The sequence below is a fragment of the Salmo salar genome, chromosome 09 (genome assembly GCF_965601325.2).
Source record: "Salmo salar chromosome 09, fSalSal1, whole genome shotgun sequence".
Classification (NCBI taxonomy): Eukaryota; Metazoa; Chordata; class Actinopteri; order Salmoniformes; family Salmonidae; genus Salmo; species Salmo salar.
This window is the reverse complement of record NC_138299.1, coordinates 90,912,857-90,933,189: the sequence shown is the minus strand read 5'-3', so window position 1 is coordinate 90,933,189 and position 20,333 is coordinate 90,912,857. Positions and strand designations below refer to the sequence as shown.

The following is a 20,333-nucleotide window of genomic DNA, read 5'->3' as shown; positions in this document are numbered from 1 at the left end:
GACAGATGGTAGTTCTATTGTATTAGAGATGGATGGTAGGTCTATTGTATTAGAGACAGACAGTAGTTCTATGGTATTAGAGACAGACGGTAGTTATATTGCATTAGAGACAGACAGTAGTTCTATTTTATTAGGGACAGATGGTAGTTCTATTGAATTAGAGACAGACGGTATTTCTATTGTATTAGAGACAGATGGTTGTTCTATTGTATTAGAGACAGACGGTATTTCTATTGTATTAGAGACAGATGGTAGTTCTATTGTATTAGAGACAGACGGTAGTTCTATTGTATTAGAGACAGATGGTAGTTCTATTGTATTAGAGACAGACGGTAGTTCTATTGTATTAGAGACAGACAGTAGTTCTATTGTATTAGAGACTGATGGTAGTTCTATTGTATTAGAGACAGACAGTAGTTCTATTATATTAGAGACAGACAGTAGTTCTATTGTATTAGAGACAGATGGTAGTTCTATTGTATTAGGGACAGATGGTAGTTCTATTGTATTAGAGACAGATGGTAGTTCTATTGTATTAGAGATGGATGGTAGGTCTATTGTATTAGAGACAGACAGTAGTTCTATGGTATTAGAGACAGATGGTAGTTATATTGCATTAGAGACAGACAGTAGTTCTATTTTATTAGGGACAGATGGTAGTTCTATTGAATTAGAGACAGACGGTATTTCTATTGTATTAGAGACAGATGGTTGTTCTATTGTATTAGAGACAGACGGTATTTCTATTGTATTAGAGACAGATGGTAGTTCTATTGTATTAGAGACAGATGGTAGTTCTATTGTATTAGAGATGGATGGTAGTTCTATTGTATTAGAGACGGATGGTAGTTCTATTGTATTAGAGACAGATGGTAGTTCTATTATATTAGAGACAGATGGTAGTTCTATTGTATTAGAGACAGATGGTAGTTCTATTGTATTAGAGACAGATGGTAGTTCTATTGTATTAGAGACAGATGGTAGTTCTATTGTATTAGAGACAGATGGTAGTTCTATTGTATTAGAGACAGATGGTAGTTCTATTGTATTAGAGACGGACGGGAGTTCTATTGTATTAGAGACAGACAGTAGTTCTATTATATTAGAGACAGATGGTAGTTCTATTGTATTAGAGACAGATGGTAGTTCTATTGTATTAGAGACGGATGGTAGTTCTATTGTATTAGAGACGGATGGTAGTTCTATTGTATTAGAGACAGATGGTAGTTCTATTATATTAGAGACAGATGGTAGTTCTATTATATTAGAGACAGATGGTAGTTCTATTGTATTAGAGACAGATGGTAGTTCTATTGTATTAGAGACAGACGGTAGTTCTATTGTATTAGAGACAGACGGTAGTTCTATTATATTAGAGACAGACAGTAGTTCTATTATATTAGAGACAGATGGTAGTTCTATTGTATTAGAGACGGATGGTAGTTCTATTGTATTAGAGACGGATGGTAGTTCTATTGTATTAGAGACAGATGGTAGTTCTATTATATTAGAGACAGATGGTAGTTCTATTGTATTAGAGACAGATGGTAGTTCTATTGTATTAGAGACAGATGGTAGTTCTATTGTATTAGAGACAGATGGTAGTTCTATTGTATTAGAGACAGATGGTAGTTCTATTATATTAGAGACAGATGGTAGTTCTATTGTATTAGAGACAGATGGTAGTTCTATTGTATTAGAGACGGATGGTAGTTCTATTGTATTAGAGACGGATGGTAGTTCTATTGTATTAGAGACAGATGGTAGTTCTATTATATTAGAGACAGATGGTAGTTCTATTATATTAGAGACAGATGGTAGTTCTATTGTATTAGAGACAGATGGTAGTTCTATTGTATTAGAGACAGATGGTAGTTCTATTGTATTAGAGACAGACGGTAGTTCTATTGTATTAGAGACAGACGGTAGTTCTATTATATTAGAGACAGATGGTAGTTCTATTGTATTAGAGACAGATGGTAGTTCTATTGTATTAGAGACGGATGGTAGTTCTATTGTATTAGAGACGGATGGTAGTTCTATTGTATTAGAGACGGATGGTAGTTCTATTATATTAGAGACAGATGGTAGTTCTATTGTATTAGAGACAGATGGTAGTTCTATTGTATTAGAGACAGATGGTAGTTCTATTGTATTAGAGACAGATGGTAGTTCTATTGTATTAGAGACAGATGGTAGTTCTATTGTATTAGAGACGGACGGGAGTTCTATTGTATTAGAGACAGACAGTAGTTCTATTATATTAGAGACAGATGGTAGTTCTATTGTATTAGAGACAGATGGTAGTTCTATTGTATTAGAGACGGATGGTAGTTCTATTGTATTAGAGACGGATGGTAGTTCTATTGTATTAGAGACAGATGGTAGTTCTATTATATTAGAGACAGATGGTAGTTCTATTGTATTAGAGACAGATGGTAGTTCTATTGTATTAGAGACAGATGGTAGTTCTATTGTATTAGAGACAGACAGTAGTTCTATTATATTAGAGACAGACAGTAGTTCTATTGTATTAGAGACAGATGGTAGTTCTATTGTATTAGGGACAGATGGTAGTTCTATTGTATTAGAGACAGATGGTAGTTCTATTGTATTAGAGATGGATGGTAGGTCTATTGTATTAGAGACAGACAGTAGTTCTATGGTATTAGAGACAGATGGTAGTTATATTGCATTAGAGACAGACAGTAGTTCTATTTTATTAGGGACAGATGGTAGTTCTATTGAATTAGAGACAGACGGTATTTCTATTGTATTAGAGACAGATGGTTGTTCTATTGTATTAGAGACAGACGGTATTTCTATTGTATTAGAGACAGATGGTAGTTCTATTGTATTAGAGACAGATGGTAGTTCTATTGTATTAGAGACAGATGGTAGTTCTATTGTATTAGAGATGGATGGTAGTTCTATTGTATTAGAGACGGATGGTAGTTCTATTGTATTAGAGACAGATGGTAGTTCTATTATATTAGAGACAGATGGTAGTTCTATTGTATTAGAGACAGATGGTAGTTCTATTGTATTAGAGACAGATGGTAGTTCTATTGTATTAGAGACAGATGGTAGTTCTATTGTATTAGAGACAGATGGTAGTTCTATTGTATTAGAGACAGATGGTAGTTCTATTGTATTAGAGACGGACGGGAGTTCTATTGTATTAGAGACAGACAGTAGTTCTATTATATTAGAGACAGATGGTAGTTCTATTGTATTAGAGACAGATGGTAGTTCTATTGTATTAGAGACGGATGGTAGTTCTATTGTATTAGAGACGGATGGTAGTTCTATTGTATTAGAGACAGATGGTAGTTCTATTATATTAGAGACAGATGGTAGTTCTATTATATTAGAGACAGATGGTAGTTCTATTGTATTAGAGACAGATGGTAGTTCTATTGTATTAGAGACAGACGGTAGTTCTATTGTATTAGAGACAGATGGTAGTTCTATTGTATTAGAGACAGATGGTAGTTCTATTGTATTAGAGACGGATGGTAGTTCTATTGTATTAGAGACGGATGGTAGTTCTATTGTATTAGAGACGGATGGTAGTTCTATTATATTAGAGACAGATGGTAGTTCTATTGTATTAGAGACAGATGGTAGTTCTATTGTATTAGAGACAGATGGTAGTTCTATTGTATTAGAGACAGATGGTAGTTCTATTGTATTAGAGACAGATGGTAGTTCTATTGTATTAGAGACGGACGGGAGTTCTATTGTATTAGAGACAGACAGTAGTTCTATTATATTAGAGACAGATGGTAGTTCTATTGTATTAGAGACAGATGGTAGTTCTATTGTATTAGAGACGGATGGTAGTTCTATTGTATTAGAGACGGATGGTAGTTCTATTGTATTAGAGACAGATGGTAGTTCTATTATATTAGAGACAGATGGTAGTTCTATTGTATTAGAGACAGATGGTAGTTCTATTGTATTAGAGACAGATGGTAGTTCTATTGTATTAGAGACAGACGGTAGTTCTATTGTATTAGAGACAGACGGTAGTTCTATTATATTAGAGACAGATGGTAGTTCTATTGTATTAGAGACAGATGGTAGTTCTATTGTATTAGAGACGGATGGTAGTTCTATTGTATTAGAGACGGATGGTAGTTCTATTGTATTAGAGACAGATGGTAGTTCTATTATATTAGAGACAGATGGTAGTTCTATTGTATTAGAGACAGATGGTAGTTCTATTGTATTAGAGACAGACGGTAGTTCTATTGTATTAGAGACAGACAGTAGTTCTATTATATTAGAGACAGATGGTAGTTCTATTGTATTAGAGACAGACAGTAGTTCTATTATATTAGAGACAGATGGTAGTTCTATTGTATTAGAGACAGATGGTAGTTCTATTGTATTAGAGACGGATGGTAGTTCTATTGTATTAGAGACGGATGGTAGTTCTATTGTATTAGAGACAGATGGTAGTTCTATTATATTAGAGACAGATGGTAGTTCTATTGTATTAGAGACAGATGGTAGTTCTATTGTATTAGAGACAGATGGTAGTTCTATTGTATTAGAGACAGATGGTAGTTCTATTGTATTAGAGACAGATGGTAGTTCTATTGTATTAGAGACGGACGGGAGTTCTATTGTATTAGAGACAGACAGTAGTTCTATTATATTAGAGACAGATGGTAGTTCTATTGTATTAGAGACAGATGGTAGTTCTATTGTATTAGAGACGGATGGTAGTTCTATTGTATTAGAGACTGACTGTAGTTCTATTGTATTTGAGACTGATGGTAGTTCTATTGTATTAGAGATGGATGGTAGTTCTATTGTATTAGAGACAGATGGTAGTTCTATTGTATTAGAGACAAATGGTAGTTCTATTGTATTAGAGACAGATGGTAGTTCTATTGTATTAGAGACAGACAGTAGTTCTATTGTATTAGAGACATATGGTATTTCTATTGTATTAGAGACAGATGGTAGTTCTATTGTATTAGAGACAGATGGTAGTTCTATTGTATTAGAGACAGATGGTAGTTCTATTGTATTAGAGACGGATGGGAGTTCTATTGTATTAGAGACAGACAGTAGTTCTATTATATTAGAGACAGATGGTAGTTCTATTGTATTAGAGACGGATGGTAGTTCTATTGTATTAGAGACGGATGGTAGTTCTATTGTATTAGAGACGGATGGTAGTTCTATTGTATTAGAGACAGATGGTAGTTCTATTATATTAGAGACAGATGGTAGTTCTATTGTATTAGAGACAGATGGTAGTTCTATTGTATTAGAGACAGATGGTAGTTCTATTGTATAAGAGACAGACAGTAGTTCTATTGTATTAGAGACATATGGTATTTCTATTGTATTAGAGACATATGGTATTTCTATTGTATTAGAGACAGATGGTAGTTCTATTGTATTAGAGACAGATGGTAGTTCTATTGTATTAGAGACAGATGGTAGTTCTATTGTATTAGAGACAGACAGTAGTTCTATTGTATTAGAGACATATGGTATTTCTATTGTATTAGAGACATATGGTAGTTCTATTGTGTTAGAGACAGATGGTAGTTCTATTTTATTAGGGACAGATGGTAGTTCTATTGAATTAGAGACAGACGGTATTTCTATTGTATTAGAGACCGATGGTTGTTCTATTGTATTAGAGACAGACGGTATTTCTATTGTATTAGAGACAGATGGTTGTTCTATTGTATTAGAGACAGACGGTATTTATATTGTATTAGAGACAGATGGTAGTTCTATTGTGTTAGAGACATACTGTAGTTCTATTGTATTAGAGACAGACAGTAGTTCTATTGTATTAGAGACAGATGGTAGTTCTATTGTATTAGAGACAGACGGTAGTTCTATTGTATTAGAGACAGACAGTAGTTCTATTGTATTAGAGACTGATGGTAGTTCTATTGTATTAGAGACAGACAGTAGTTCTATTATATTAGAGACAGACAGTAGTTCTATTGTATTAGAGACAGATGGTAGTTCTATTGTATTAGGGACAGATGGTAGTTCTATTGTATTAGAGACAGATGGTAGTTCTATTGTATTAGAGATGGATGGTAGGTCTATTGTATTAGAGACAGACAGTAGTTCTATGGTATTAGAGACAGATGGTAGTTATATTGCATTAGAGACAGACAGTAGTTCTATTTTATTAGGGACAGATGGTAGTTCTATTGAATTAGAGACAGACGGTATTTCTATTGTATTAGAGACAGATGGTTGTTCTATTGTATTAGAGACAGACGGTATTTCTATTGTATTAGAGACAGATGGTAGTTCTATTGTATTAGAGACAGATGGTAGTTCTATTGTATTAGAGATGGATGGTAGTTCTATTGTATTAGAGACGGATGGTAGTTCTATTGTATTAGAGACAGATGGTAGTTCTATTATATTAGAGACAGATGGTAGTTCTATTGTATTAGAGACAGATGGTAGTTCTATTGTATTAGAGACAGATGGTAGTTCTATTGTATTAGAGACAGATGGTAGTTCTATTGTATTAGAGACAGATGGTAGTTCTATTGTATTAGAGACAGATGGTAGTTCTATTGTATTAGAGACGGACGGGAGTTCTATTGTATTAGAGACAGACAGTAGTTCTATTATATTAGAGACAGATGGTAGTTCTATTGTATTAGAGACAGATGGTAGTTCTATTGTATTAGAGACGGATGGTAGTTCTATTGTATTAGAGACGGATGGTAGTTCTATTGTATTAGAGACAGATGGTAGTTCTATTATATTAGAGACAGATGGTAGTTCTATTATATTAGAGACAGATGGTAGTTCTATTGTATTAGAGACAGATGGTAGTTCTATTGTATTAGAGACAGACGGTAGTTCTATTGTATTAGAGACAGACGGTAGTTCTATTATATTAGAGACAGACAGTAGTTCTATTATATTAGAGACAGATGGTAGTTCTATTGTATTAGAGACGGATGGTAGTTCTATTGTATTAGAGACGGATGGTAGTTCTATTGTATTAGAGACAGATGGTAGTTCTATTATATTAGAGACAGATGGTAGTTCTATTATATTAGAGACAGATGGTAGTTCTATTGTATTAGAGACAGATGGTAGTTCTATTGTATTAGAGACAGATGGTAGTTCTATTGTATTAGAGACAGATGGTAGTTCTATTGTATTAGAGACAGACGGTAGTTCTATTGTATTAGAGACAGACGGTAGTTCTATTATATTAGAGACAGACAGTAGTTCTATTATATTAGAGACAGATGGTAGTTCTATTGTATTAGAGACGGATGGTAGTTCTATTGTATTAGAGACGGATGGTAGTTCTATTGTATTAGAGACGGATGGTAGTTCTATTGTATTAGAGACAGATGGTAGTTCTATTATATTAGAGACAGATGGTAGTTCTATTGTATTAGAGACAGATGGTAGTTCTATTGTATTAGAGACAGATGGTAGTTCTATTGTATTAGAGACAGATGGTAGTTCTATTGTATTAGAGACAGATGGTAGTTCTATTATATTAGAGACAGATGGTAGTTCTATTGTATTAGAGACGGATGGTAGTTCTATTGTATTAGAGACGGATGGTAGTTCTATTGTATTAGAGACGGATGGTAGTTCTATTGTATTAGAGACAGATGGTAGTTCTATTATATTAGAGACAGATGGTAGTTCTATTATATTAGAGACAGATGGTAGTTCTATTGTATTAGAGACAGATGGTAGTTCTATTGTATTAGAGACAGATGGTAGTTCTATTGTATTAGAGACAGACGGTAGTTCTATTGTATTAGAGACAGACGGTAGTTCTATTATATTAGAGACAGATGGTAGTTCTATTGTATTAGAGACAGATGGTAGTTCTATTGTATTAGAGACGGATGGTAGTTCTATTGTATTAGAGACGGATGGTAGTTCTATTGTATTAGAGACGGATGGTAGTTCTATTATATTAGAGACAGATGGTAGTTCTATTGTATTAGAGACAGATGGTAGTTCTATTGTATTAGAGACAGATGGTAGTTCTATTGTATTAGAGACAGATGGTAGTTCTATTGTATTAGAGACAGATGGTAGTTCTATTGTATTAGAGACAGATGGTAGTTCTATTGTATTAGAGACAGACGGTAGTTCTATTGTATTAGAGACAGACGGTAGTTCTATTATATTAGAGACAGATGGTAGTTCTATTGTATTAGAGACAGATGGTAGTTCTATTGTATTAGAGACGGATGGTAGTTCTATTGTATTAGAGACGGATGGTAGTTCTATTGTATTAGAGACGGATGGTAGTTCTATTATATTAGAGACAGATGGTAGTTCTATTGTATTAGAGACAGATGGTAGTTCTATTGTATTAGAGACAGATGGTAGTTCTATTGTATTAGAGACAGATGGTAGTTCTATTGTATTAGAGACAGATGGTAGTTCTATTGTATTAGAGACGGACGGGAGTTCTATTGTATTAGAGACAGACAGTAGTTCTATTATATTAGAGACAGATGGTAGTTCTATTGTATTAGAGACAGATGGTAGTTCTATTGTATTAGAGACGGATGGTAGTTCTATTGTATTAGAGACGGATGGTAGTTCTATTGTATTAGAGACAGATGGTAGTTCTATTATATTAGAGACAGATGGTAGTTCTATTGTATTAGAGACAGATGGTAGTTCTATTGTATTAGAGACAGATGGTAGTTCTATTGTATTAGAGACAGACGGTAGTTCTATTGTATTAGAGACAGACGGTAGTTCTATTATATTAGAGACAGATGGTAGTTCTATTGTATTAGAGACAGATGGTAGTTCTATTGTATTAGAGACGGATGGTAGTTCTATTGTATTAGAGACGGATGGTAGTTCTATTGTATTAGAGACAGATGGTAGTTCTATTATATTAGAGACAGATGGTAGTTCTATTGTATTAGAGACAGATGGTAGTTCTATTGTATTAGAGACAGACGGTAGTTCTATTGTATTAGAGACAGACAGTAGTTCTATTATATTAGAGACAGATGGTAGTTCTATTGTATTAGAGACAGACAGTAGTTCTATTATATTAGAGACAGATGGTAGTTCTATTGTATTAGAGACAGATGGTAGTTCTATTGTATTAGAGACGGATGGTAGTTCTATTGTATTAGAGACGGATGGTAGTTCTATTGTATTAGAGACAGATGGTAGTTCTATTATATTAGAGACAGATGGTAGTTCTATTGTATTAGAGACAGATGGTAGTTCTATTGTATTAGAGACAGATGGTAGTTCTATTGTATTAGAGACAGATGGTAGTTCTATTGTATTAGAGACAGATGGTAGTTCTATTGTATTAGAGACGGACGGGAGTTCTATTGTATTAGAGACAGACAGTAGTTCTATTATATTAGAGACAGATGGTAGTTCTATTGTATTAGAGACAGATGGTAGTTCTATTGTATTAGAGACGGATGGTAGTTCTATTGTATTAGAGACAGATGGTAGTTCTATTGTATTAGAGACAGATGGTAGTTCTATTATATTAGAGACAGATGGTAGTTCTATTATATTAGAGACAGATGGTAGTTCTATTGTATTAGAGACAGATGGTAGTTCTATTGTATTAGAGACAGATGGTAGTTCTATTGTATTAGAGACAGATGGTAGTTCTATTGTATTAGAGACAGACGGTAGTTCTATTGTATTAGAGACATATGGTATTTCTATTGTATTAGAGACATATGGTATTTCTATTGTATTAGAGACAGATGGTAGTTCTATTGTATTAGAGACAGATGGTAGTTCTATTGTATTAGAGACATATGGTAGTTCTATTGTATTAGAGACAGACAGTAGTTCTATTGTATTAGAGACAGATGGTAGTTCTATTGTATTAGAGATGGATGGTAGTTCTATTGTATTAGAGACAGACGGTAGTTCTATTGTATTAGAGACATATGGTATTTCTATTGTATTAGAGACATATGGTATTTCTATTGTATTAGAGACAGATGGTAGTTCTATTGTATTAGAGACAGATGGTAGTTCTATTGTATTAGAGACATATGGTAGTTCTATTGTATTAGAGACAGACAGTAGTTCTATTGTATTAGAGACAGATGGTAGTTCTATTGTATTAGAGACGGATGGTAGTTCTATTGTATTAGAGACAGATGGTAGTTCTATTGTATTAGAGACATACTGTAGTTCTATTGTATTAGAGACAGACAGTAGTTCTATTGTATTAGAGAGGGACAGTAGTTTTATTGTATTAGAGACAGATGTTAGTTCTATTGTATTAGGGACAGATGGTAGTTCTATTGTATTAGAGACAGATGGTAGTTCTATTGTATTTGAGACTGATGGTATTTCTATTGTATTAGAGATGGATGGTAGTTCTATTGTATTAGAGACAGACGGTAGTTCTATTGTATTAGAGACAGATGGTAGTTCTATTGTATTAGAGACTGACTGTAGTTCTATTGTATTAGAGACTGACTGTAGTTCTATTGTATTTGAGACTGATGGTAGTTCTATTGTATTAGAGATGGATGGTAGTTCTATTGTATTAGAGACAGATGGTAGTTCTATTGTATTAGAGACAAATGGTAGTTCTATTGTATTAGAGACAGATGGTAGTTCTATTGTATTAGAGACAGACAGTAGTTCTATTGAATTAGAGACAGACGGTATTTCTATTGTATTAGAGACCGATGGTTGTTCTATTGTATTAGAGACAGACGGTATTTCTATTGTATTAGAGACAGATGGTTGTTCTATTGTATTAGAGACAGACGGTATTTCTATTGTATTAGAGACAGATGGTAGTTCTATTGTGTTAGAGACATACTGTAGTTCTATTGTATTAGAGACAGACAGTAGTTCTATTGTATTAGAGACAGATGGTAGTTCTATTGTATTAGAGACAGACGGTAGTTCTATTGTATTAGAGACAGACAGTAGTTCTATTGTATTAGAGACTGATGGTAGTTCTATTGTATTAGAGACAGACAGTAGTTCTATTATATTAGAGACAGACAGTAGTTCTATTGTATTAGAGACAGATGGTAGTTCTATTGTATTAGGGACAGATGGTAGTTCTATTGTATTAGAGACAGATGGTAGTTCTATTGTATTAGAGATGGATGGTAGGTCTATTGTATTAGAGACAGACAGTAGTTCTATGGTATTAGAGACAGATGGTAGTTATATTGCATTAGAGACAGACAGTAGTTCTATTTTATTAGGGACAGATGGTAGTTCTATTGAATTAGAGACAGACGGTATTTCTATTGTATTAGAGACAGATGGTTGTTCTATTGTATTAGAGACGGATGGTAGTTCTATTGTATTAGAGACAGATGGTAGTTCTATTGTATTAGAGACATACTGTAGTTCTATTGTATTAGAGACAGACAGTAGTTCTATTGTATTAGAGAGGGACAGTAGTTTTATTGTATTAGAGACAGATGTTAGTTCTATTGTATTAGGGACAGATGGTAGTTCTATTGTATTAGAGACAGATGGTAGTTCTATTGTATTTGAGACTGATGGTATTTCTATTGTATTAGAGATGGATGGTAGTTCTATTGTATTAGAGACAGACGGTAGTTCTATTGTATTAGAGACAGATGGTAGTTCTATTGTATTAGAGACTGACTGTAGTTCTATTGTATTAGAGACTGACTGTAGTTCTATTGTATTTGAGACTGATGGTAGTTCTATTGTATTAGAGATGGATGGTAGTTCTATTGTATTAGAGACAGATGGTAGTTCTATTGTATTAGAGACAAATGGTAGTTCTATTGTATTAGAGACAGATGGTAGTTCTATTGTATTAGAGACAGACAGTAGTTCTATTGTATTAGAGACATATGGTATTTCTATTGTATTAGAGACAGATGGTAGTTCTATTGTATTAGAGACAGATGGTAGTTCTATTGTATTAGAGACAGATGGTAGTTCTATTGTATTAGAGACGGATGGGAGTTCTATTGTATTAGAGACAGACAGTAGTTCTATTATATTAGAGACAGATGGTAGTTCTATTGTATTAGAGACGGATGGTAGTTCTATTGTATTAGAGACGGATGGTAGTTCTATTGTATTAGAGATGGATGGTAGTTCTATTGTATTAGAGACAGATGGTAGTTCTATTATATTAGAGACAGATGGTAGTTCTATTGTATTAGAGACAGATGGTAGTTCTATTGTATTAGAGACAGATGGTAGTTCTATTGTATTAGAGACAGACAGTAGTTCTATTGTATTAGAGACATATGGTATTTCTATTGTATTAGAGACATATGGTATTTCTATTGTATTAGAGACAGATGGTAGTTCTATTGTATTAGAGACAGATGGTAGTTCTATTGTATTAGAGACAGATGGTAGTTCTATTGTATTAGAGACAGACAGTAGTTCTATTGTATTAGAGACATATGGTATTTCTATTGTATTAGAGACATATGGTAGTTCTATTGTGTTAGAGACAGATGGTAGTTCTATTGTATTAGAGACAGATGGTAGTTCTATTGTATTAGAGACAGACAGTAGTTCTATGGTATTAGAGACAGACGGTAGTTATATTGCATTAGAGACAGACAGTAGTTCTATTTTATTAGGGACAGATGGTAGTTCTATTGAATTAGAGACAGACTGTATTTCTATTGTATTAGAGACCGATGGTTGTTCTATTGTATTAGAGACAGACGGTATTTCTATTGTATTAGAGACAGATGGTAGTTCTATTGTGTTAGAGACATACTGTAGTTCTATTGTATTAGAGACAGACAGTAGTTCTATTGTATTAGAGACAGATGGTAGTTCTATTGTATTAGAGACAGACGGTAGTTCTATTGTATTAGAGACAGACAGTAGTTCTATTGTTTTAGAGACTGATGGTAGTTCTATTGTATTAGAGACAGACAGTAGTTCTATTATATTAGAGACAGACAGTAGTTCTATTGTATTAGAGACAGATGGTAGTTCTATTGTATTAGGGACAGATGGTAGTTCTATTGTATTAGAGACAGATGGTAGTTCTATTGTATTAGAGATGGATGGTAGGTCTATTGTATTAGAGACAGACAGTAGTTCTATGGTATTAGAGACAGATGGTAGTTATATTGCATTAGAGACAGACAGTAGTTCTATTTTATTAGGGACAGATGGTAGTTCTATTGAATTAGAGACAGACGGTATTTCTATTGTATTAGAGACAGATGGTTGTTCTATTGTATTAGAGACAGACGGTATTTCTATTGTATTAGAGACAGATGGTAGTTCTATTGTGTTAGAGATGGATTGAGTTGGTGAAAGAGAGAGAGAAACATTCAGAGCTGGTGAAAGAGAGGGAAAGAGAGAGATGTACAGAGCTGGTGAAAGAGAGAGAAAGAGAGACAGAGATACAGAGCTGGTGAAAGAGAGAGAAAGAGAGACAGAGATACAGAGCTGGTGAAAGAGAGAAAGAGAGACAGACATACAGAGCTGGTGAAAGAGAGAGAAAGAGAGAAAGAGAAACAGACATACAGTGCTGGTGAAAGAGAGAGAAAGAGCAATAAAGACCCAAAGAGAGAGGATGAGAGAGAGCTCTTGGTCTCACAGGGCCTGTAGCCCCCATCCCAGGGGTCCGACTATACAGAACTATTAAACACACACACAAACGCAACACAACCATTAAACCACCAAATCAGCGATCCATGACCCCATAACACTCATAAGGATTTTAGATAGCACAGTAAAAGAGAAAAACACATCATCTTCCCTCAGAGCCATTTCACCATCAGTGTGGTTTAATGAAAAAGAATGAAGCTTTCCCCCGAAGGTCTGAGACAGGTTAGTAGATAGAGACAGAGAGAGAGAGAGAGAGAGAGAGCATAACCTTGCTATTGAGAAAGGCCGCCATAGGCAGACTTGGCTCTCAAGAGAAGACAGGCTATGTGAACAATGCCCACAAAATGAGGTGGAAACTGAGCTGCACTTCCTAACCTCCTGCCAAATGTATGACCATATTAGAGACACATATTTTCCTCAGATTACACAGATCCACAAAGAATTTGAAAACAAATCAAATTTTGATTATCTCCCATATCTATTAGGTGAAATACCACAGTGTGCCATCACAGCAGCACGATTTGTGACCTGTTGCAACAAGAAAAGGGCAACCAGTGAAGAACAAACACTATTGTAAATACAACCCATATTTATGTTAATTTATTTTCCCTGTTGTATTTTAACTATTTCCACATCATTACAACACCGTATATAGACATAATATGACATTTGACATGTCTTAATTCTTTTGGAACTTTTGTGAGTGTCATGTTCACTGTTCATTTTTGATTGTTTATTTCCCTTTTCTTTATTATCTATTTCACTTGCTTTGGCAATGTAAACATATGTTTCCCATGCCAATAAAGCCCTTTGAATTGAATTGAGAGAGAGAGAGAGAGAGAGAGAGAGAGATGGATGGAGAGAAGAGAAGTAGGCTAACAGGACAGCAAGCCATCATCCTCAGGGGGATCTCAGACAATATTTGAACATGTCCAGCCAATGTTTAACTCAGTGTTTACCATTGCTCACTGTAGACACACGACATGACTGACAGTTACATACAGAGTAACCAGGATACATACACACCCACACACACACACACACACACACACACACACACACACACACACACTCACACTCACACACTTCAGCACTCCGCTCCATGTCTTGTCTAAATTACAGCTCCAGTGCAATCAAGTGATGACTAATTACTGTGTTTCAGAAGAAAGTGTGCAGTGTGGTGTGTGTGTGTGTGTGTGTGTGTGTGTGTGTGTGTGTGTGTGTGTGTGTGTGTGTGTGTGTGTGTGTGTGTGTGTGTGTGTGTGTGTGTGTTGCTGTCTTTCTGCCCGCTTACTCCTGAGGAAGATCATGGTTCCTAATAGTTGTCTGAGAATAAATTACTGTTTTAATTACACATGCTAATGTTTTCCCTGCTATTAAAAATGTATGCATGGTGGCATCTAGAGATCCTTAGTGCTGACTCGCTATAGGTCCCTGGGGGGCTGGGGGGGGGGGGGGTCTAGCAGAAGAGGGCAGAAGAGGGAAAGTGCCACCGCTGCAGTTCCCATCTCCCTGCCCCTGCCGTGCCACACTGTAAAACACTGCTTTAATGTTGTACTCTTTCTCTACTGGCTCTTTGGCAGGCAGCCTGCTGAATATAACTACTGAACTTTTACCCAGCAGGGGTAAGGGACAAGGGTAGAAGGGAGAGAGAATTACATTACAGAATGAGGGTATCTACTGCACTGTACAGTAATGTTCTCCAGCACAGTATATGTTAATGAGAGAGTTAGAGAAGTGTTGCTTGCCTCTGGGACCCCTGCTAAGCTGATCTGGTTAAATCAATAACACCAGTAATTCAATTACTGTTCCCTCCTCTCTTACCCTACACTGTTATCACTGTTTCACTGTCCCCTATCCTCTACAGATCACTGTTTCACTGTCCCCTATCCTCTACAGATCACTGTTTCACTGTCCCCTATCCTCTACAGATCACTGTTTCACTGTCCCCTATCCTCTACAGATCACTGTTTCACTGTCCCCTATCCTCTACAGATCACTGTTTCACTGTCCCTTATCCTCCACAGATCACTGTTTCACTGTCCCCTATCCTCTACAGATCACTGTTTCACTGTCCCCTATCCTCTACAGATCACTGTTTCACTGTCCCTATCCTCTACAGATCACTGTTTCACTGTCCCTTATCCTCCACAGATCACTGTTTCACTGTCCCCTATCCTCTACAGATCACTGTTTCACTGTCCCCTATCCTCTACAGATCATTGTTTCACTGTCCCCTATCCTCTACAGATCACTGTTTCACTGTCCCTATCCTCTACAGATCACTGTTTCACTGTCCCTATCCTCTACAGATCACTGTTTCACTGTCCCCTATCCTCTACAGATCACTGTTTCACTGTCCCCTAGGGGTAGGGTTAATGTTGAGGCTAGGAGTAAGATTAGTGTTGAGGCTAGGGGGAGGGTTAGGGTTGAGGCTAGGGGTAGGGTTAGGGTTGAGGCTAGGGGTAGGGTTAGGGTTGAGGCTAGGGGGAGGGTTAGGGTTGAGGCTAGGGGGAGGGGTAGGGTTAGTGTTGAGGCTAGGGCTAAGGTTAGTGTTGAGGCTAGGGTTAGTGTTGAGGCTAGGGTTAGGGTTAGTGTTGAGGCTAGGGTTAGTGTTGAGCCTAGGGTTAGGGTTAGTGTTGAGGCTAGGGGTAAGCTTATGGTTAGGGTTGGGTCAAAATCCCTGGCTAAGGACCCTAGGCCTGTCTCATAAAAGAAGCACTTAAAACTTCAAGAAACTTCCTGCTAACATAAAGCTTAGACAAAAAGTAGAACTAATCACGGGAGACACAACGGGTATTGAAAATCCACTTCCTTCTTTAGACAAAGTCTGAATGTCTGTTGGGACAGAGTTCTTTCTGATCGGTGGGTCCTCCACTGGACGGTTGAGCTAACTTAGGCTAATGCGATTAGCATGAGGTTGTAAGTAACAAGAACATTTCCCAGGACATAAACATATCTGATATTTGCAGAAAGCTTAAATTCTTGTTAAGACGTATCAGACATTGGTAGAATCCTTAGACTCCCCGTGGTAATCTAAAACTGAATAGTTTCAGTACAAAAACTGGCTTGTTTTTCTGAGTATTTGAGTATTTGAGTTTCTGAGTATTTGATGCCACAGACGCCATATGAATGCTGTCTTCATTTCCATGTTCCTGCCAGCTCACCAGTTTGTTATAGAAATGTGCACAGCACACAGAGCCACTCAACAGAAACCTTTGTGTAGCCTAACAGTTGGTCCCTATAAGATAGACCCCATGTTCACAACCACACTAATGTCCTCTATATGCACCATCATAGCCACACACATATAGCGTACAGAACAGATTCAGACAAGCATGTACAGAAATACATCTCTTCTTTCTCTGTAGGCATTTTACATAATGAGGGGAACTTTCTCAGAAGCCTTCTAAACTGCTGAGTATGCAGTATGGCACCACTTACACACACACTCCCTCTCTCTCTGACACACACACACGTTCAACTGGCATCCTACCTGTGCCCGTCGCTGAAGAGAGCTCTGGGAGAGTCCAGAGTATCCCAGTCCAGCTCAGCCCGGCTCGGCTCAATTCCGGTCTGTCTGTTTGTCTTTCTGTCTCTGTCGCTCTGGACCGAGCTAACAGCTCTCAGTACCTGCACAACACTCTTTCTTCCACTGTTCAGGGTGTGTCTCTTCTCAGAGCACACGTTGCCAGCTACCGTACCCTGTGTGTCTCAGTGTCTCGGGACAGATGCAGGGTGTAGTTGAAGAAGGGAAAAGAGGCAGTAGAATCAATGCTTGAGCAGAACATACAGAAAAAACAAGTGAAAAAGAGGAGGAGGAGAGGGAAAAAGAGAGGAGAGACAATACTGTGACAAGGACGCTGTGCACCCATCCCTCTCTCAACCCCCCCACCCTTCTCTTCACTCCATCTCCTAAATTTCTTCTCTCTATTTTCCCCATTTTATTTTATCACTCTTTTCTCCTGAGTGTACAAAACATTAGGAACACCTGCTCTTTCCATGACATAGACTGGCCAGGTGAATCCAGGTGAAAGCTATGGTAACTTATTGATGTCAATAAATCATAAGGAATAAGGTTTTGAAGTGTGTCCTGTATCTAGGAGATATAAGAAACCCATGTAAATAATTTAGTTTTTTTAGACACATATTTTTGTTGGCAGAAAACTACTTATTACTTCCATTCGTTTGTATATGTTACCTTCAGATGAGTCCCGTGACACTTATTGGCGTTGTAAAGCAAAACGGAGAACTCCATCGTGTTTGTGAGAGTCTCCCATTTCCACATTAGTTTGTAGCATTTGGATGCTACAGACGTTTTCATGAGAAGACCGATTTTTAGGATGTCTCATGATCTGACAAGTACCCCTGTAACTCGGCCACCTTCCACCTCAGATGCGACAGGCCGATATTGGCAGATGTTTCAATCTAACGCATCTGCCTCTGTCGGTCTTCCGCGTTAGATTGAAACATCCGCCTCTGTCGGCCTTCCACGTTAGATTGAAACATCCACCTCTGTCGGTCTTCCGCGTTAGATTGAAACATCCACCTCTGTCGGTCTTCTGCGTTAGATTGAAACATCCACCTCTGTCGGTCTTCCACGTTAGATTGAAACATCCACCTCTGTCGGTCTTCCGCGTTAGATTGAAACTTCCGCCTCTGTCGGTCTTCCGCGTTAGATTGAAACATCCGCCTCTGTCGGTCTTCCACTTTAGACTGAAACATCCGCCTCTGTCGGCCTTCCACATTAGATTGAAACATCCACCTCTGTCGGTCTTCCGCTTTAGATTGAAACATCCGCCTCTGTCGGCCTTCCACGTTAGATTGAAACATCCGTCTCTGTCGGTCTTCCCGCGTTAGATTGAAACATCCGCCTCTGTCGGCCTTCCGCATTAGATTGAAACATTCGCCTCTGCCGGTCTTCCACGTTAGATTGAAACATCCGCCTCTGTCGGTCTTCCGCGTTAGATTGAAACATTCGCCTCTGCCGGTCTTCCGCGTTAGATTGAAACATGAAACATTCGCCTCTGCCGGTCTTCCGCGTTAGATTGAAACATCCGCCTCTGCCGGTCTTCCGCGTTAGATTGAAACATTCGCCTCTGCCGGTCTTCCGCGTTAGATTGAAACATTCGCCTCTGCCGGTCTTCCGCGTTAGATTGAAACATCCGCCTCTTACAGTCTCCGCGTTAGATTGAAACATTCGCCTCTGCCAGTCTTCCGCGTTAGATTGAGATGCAGCCCATGCAGATAAACAGTGGGAGTTGAACTTTATATTGTGATTCATCGTCAACACACAAACCAGACAAAGGTCCCGACTGGGCTACTGAAGCATTGATGGTCCAACTGTCATGTAGGGAATATGTGACCCTCTGTGTGAGGGCAGATAACCCTCCTCTCCAAGTTGCACCAGGTAAATAAGGACACACAAACACACATGTCCCTCCGTTTGTCTGTGTGTGTGTGTGTGTGTGTGTGTGTGTGTGTGTGTGTGTGTGTGTGTGTGTGTGTGTGTGTGTGTGTGTGTGTGTGTGTGTGTGTGTGTGTGTGTGTGTGTGTGTGTGTGTGTGTGAGAGAGAGAGAGTTTTGCCAACTCGACTGCTAGCTGTTTCTCTCTCTATTCTGCTGAGGACGCACTTCCTGCTCTGGGCTGTAGGAGGTCACACACACACACACACACACACACACACACACACACACACACACACACACACACACACACACACACACACACACACACACACACACGGTAATGTGAAGCCATGAAAATGGAAGTTCAGCTCTGTTTTTGACGGCCCCCAAAAGACTAGAGTAGAGTTGAGGTGCAACACTGCACTGCGTTGAGCAACAAAGATATATTAAACTTGTTAAACTGCTTTCCCCAAAGCCAGCTTTTCTCAGCCAAGTGACGTATGAAGAATGCAGGCATATGGAGGAGATTTAGAGTGAGTCCCGAAATGACACTTTATTCCCTATACAAGTAGTGCACTATACAGGTAATAAGGTTCTATTTGGGACACACTAATTTATGGATCCTCCCAGTGCTGTTAAACACCGGGAAGTCTTTGTTGACTCATCAGAACTGATAGAACTTCATTATCAGAGGATATTTTGATAACTGAAAAACTGTAATACTCATACAAACTTGCTTAATAGCTGGAATAGATTGATTGAAAACTGAACTGCCTTTGATGGACATCCCTCTCTAACCAATCGCCATCTGACTTGAGCCAAAAGGGGAAGAAACATAATGGTTGAGTTTAGGATAGGGGAAGGTGAAATTATCCTAGATCTGTAAAACCATACACCTAGAGAGCCCATAAAAATATGTAACCTGCAGGTGCACCATAATAAAGTTGTTTGAGGTTGTGTGTGTGTGTGTGTGTGTGTGTGTGTGTGTGTGTGTGTGTGTGTGTGTGTGTGTGTGTGTGTGTGTGTGTGTGTGTGTGTGTGTGTGTGTGTGTGTGATAAAGTTGTTATTTATAAAGTAGTTATTGCTGAGCATGACTTGTTTAGAAGCCACATCTCTGTACACTGAAATACATTAAGGACAAGTTCCAGCCAACCAGTCTACACACAACCACCCCATCACACACACACACACACACACACACACACACACACACACACACACACACACACACACACACACACACACACACACACACACACACACACACACACACACACAACCACCATCCAACTCAATAACAGACATGACAGCACATCAGTGCTGT

At 37.6% G+C, this 20,333-nt stretch overlaps 1 long non-coding RNA gene across 1 annotated transcript in view; it reads right to left on the bottom strand.

Moving 5' to 3' along the window:
- Nucleotides 1-19,175, bottom strand: part of LOC123744674 (uncharacterized) — a 62,895-nt gene extending 43,720 nt beyond the window's left edge. The window contains exon 1 of the long non-coding RNA XR_006771081.2: nt 17,096-19,175. This is a non-coding gene — a long non-coding RNA (uncharacterized LOC123744674). The remainder of the gene's footprint in view (nt 1-17,095) is intronic.
- Nucleotides 19,176-20,333: the final 1,158 nt, after the last annotated feature.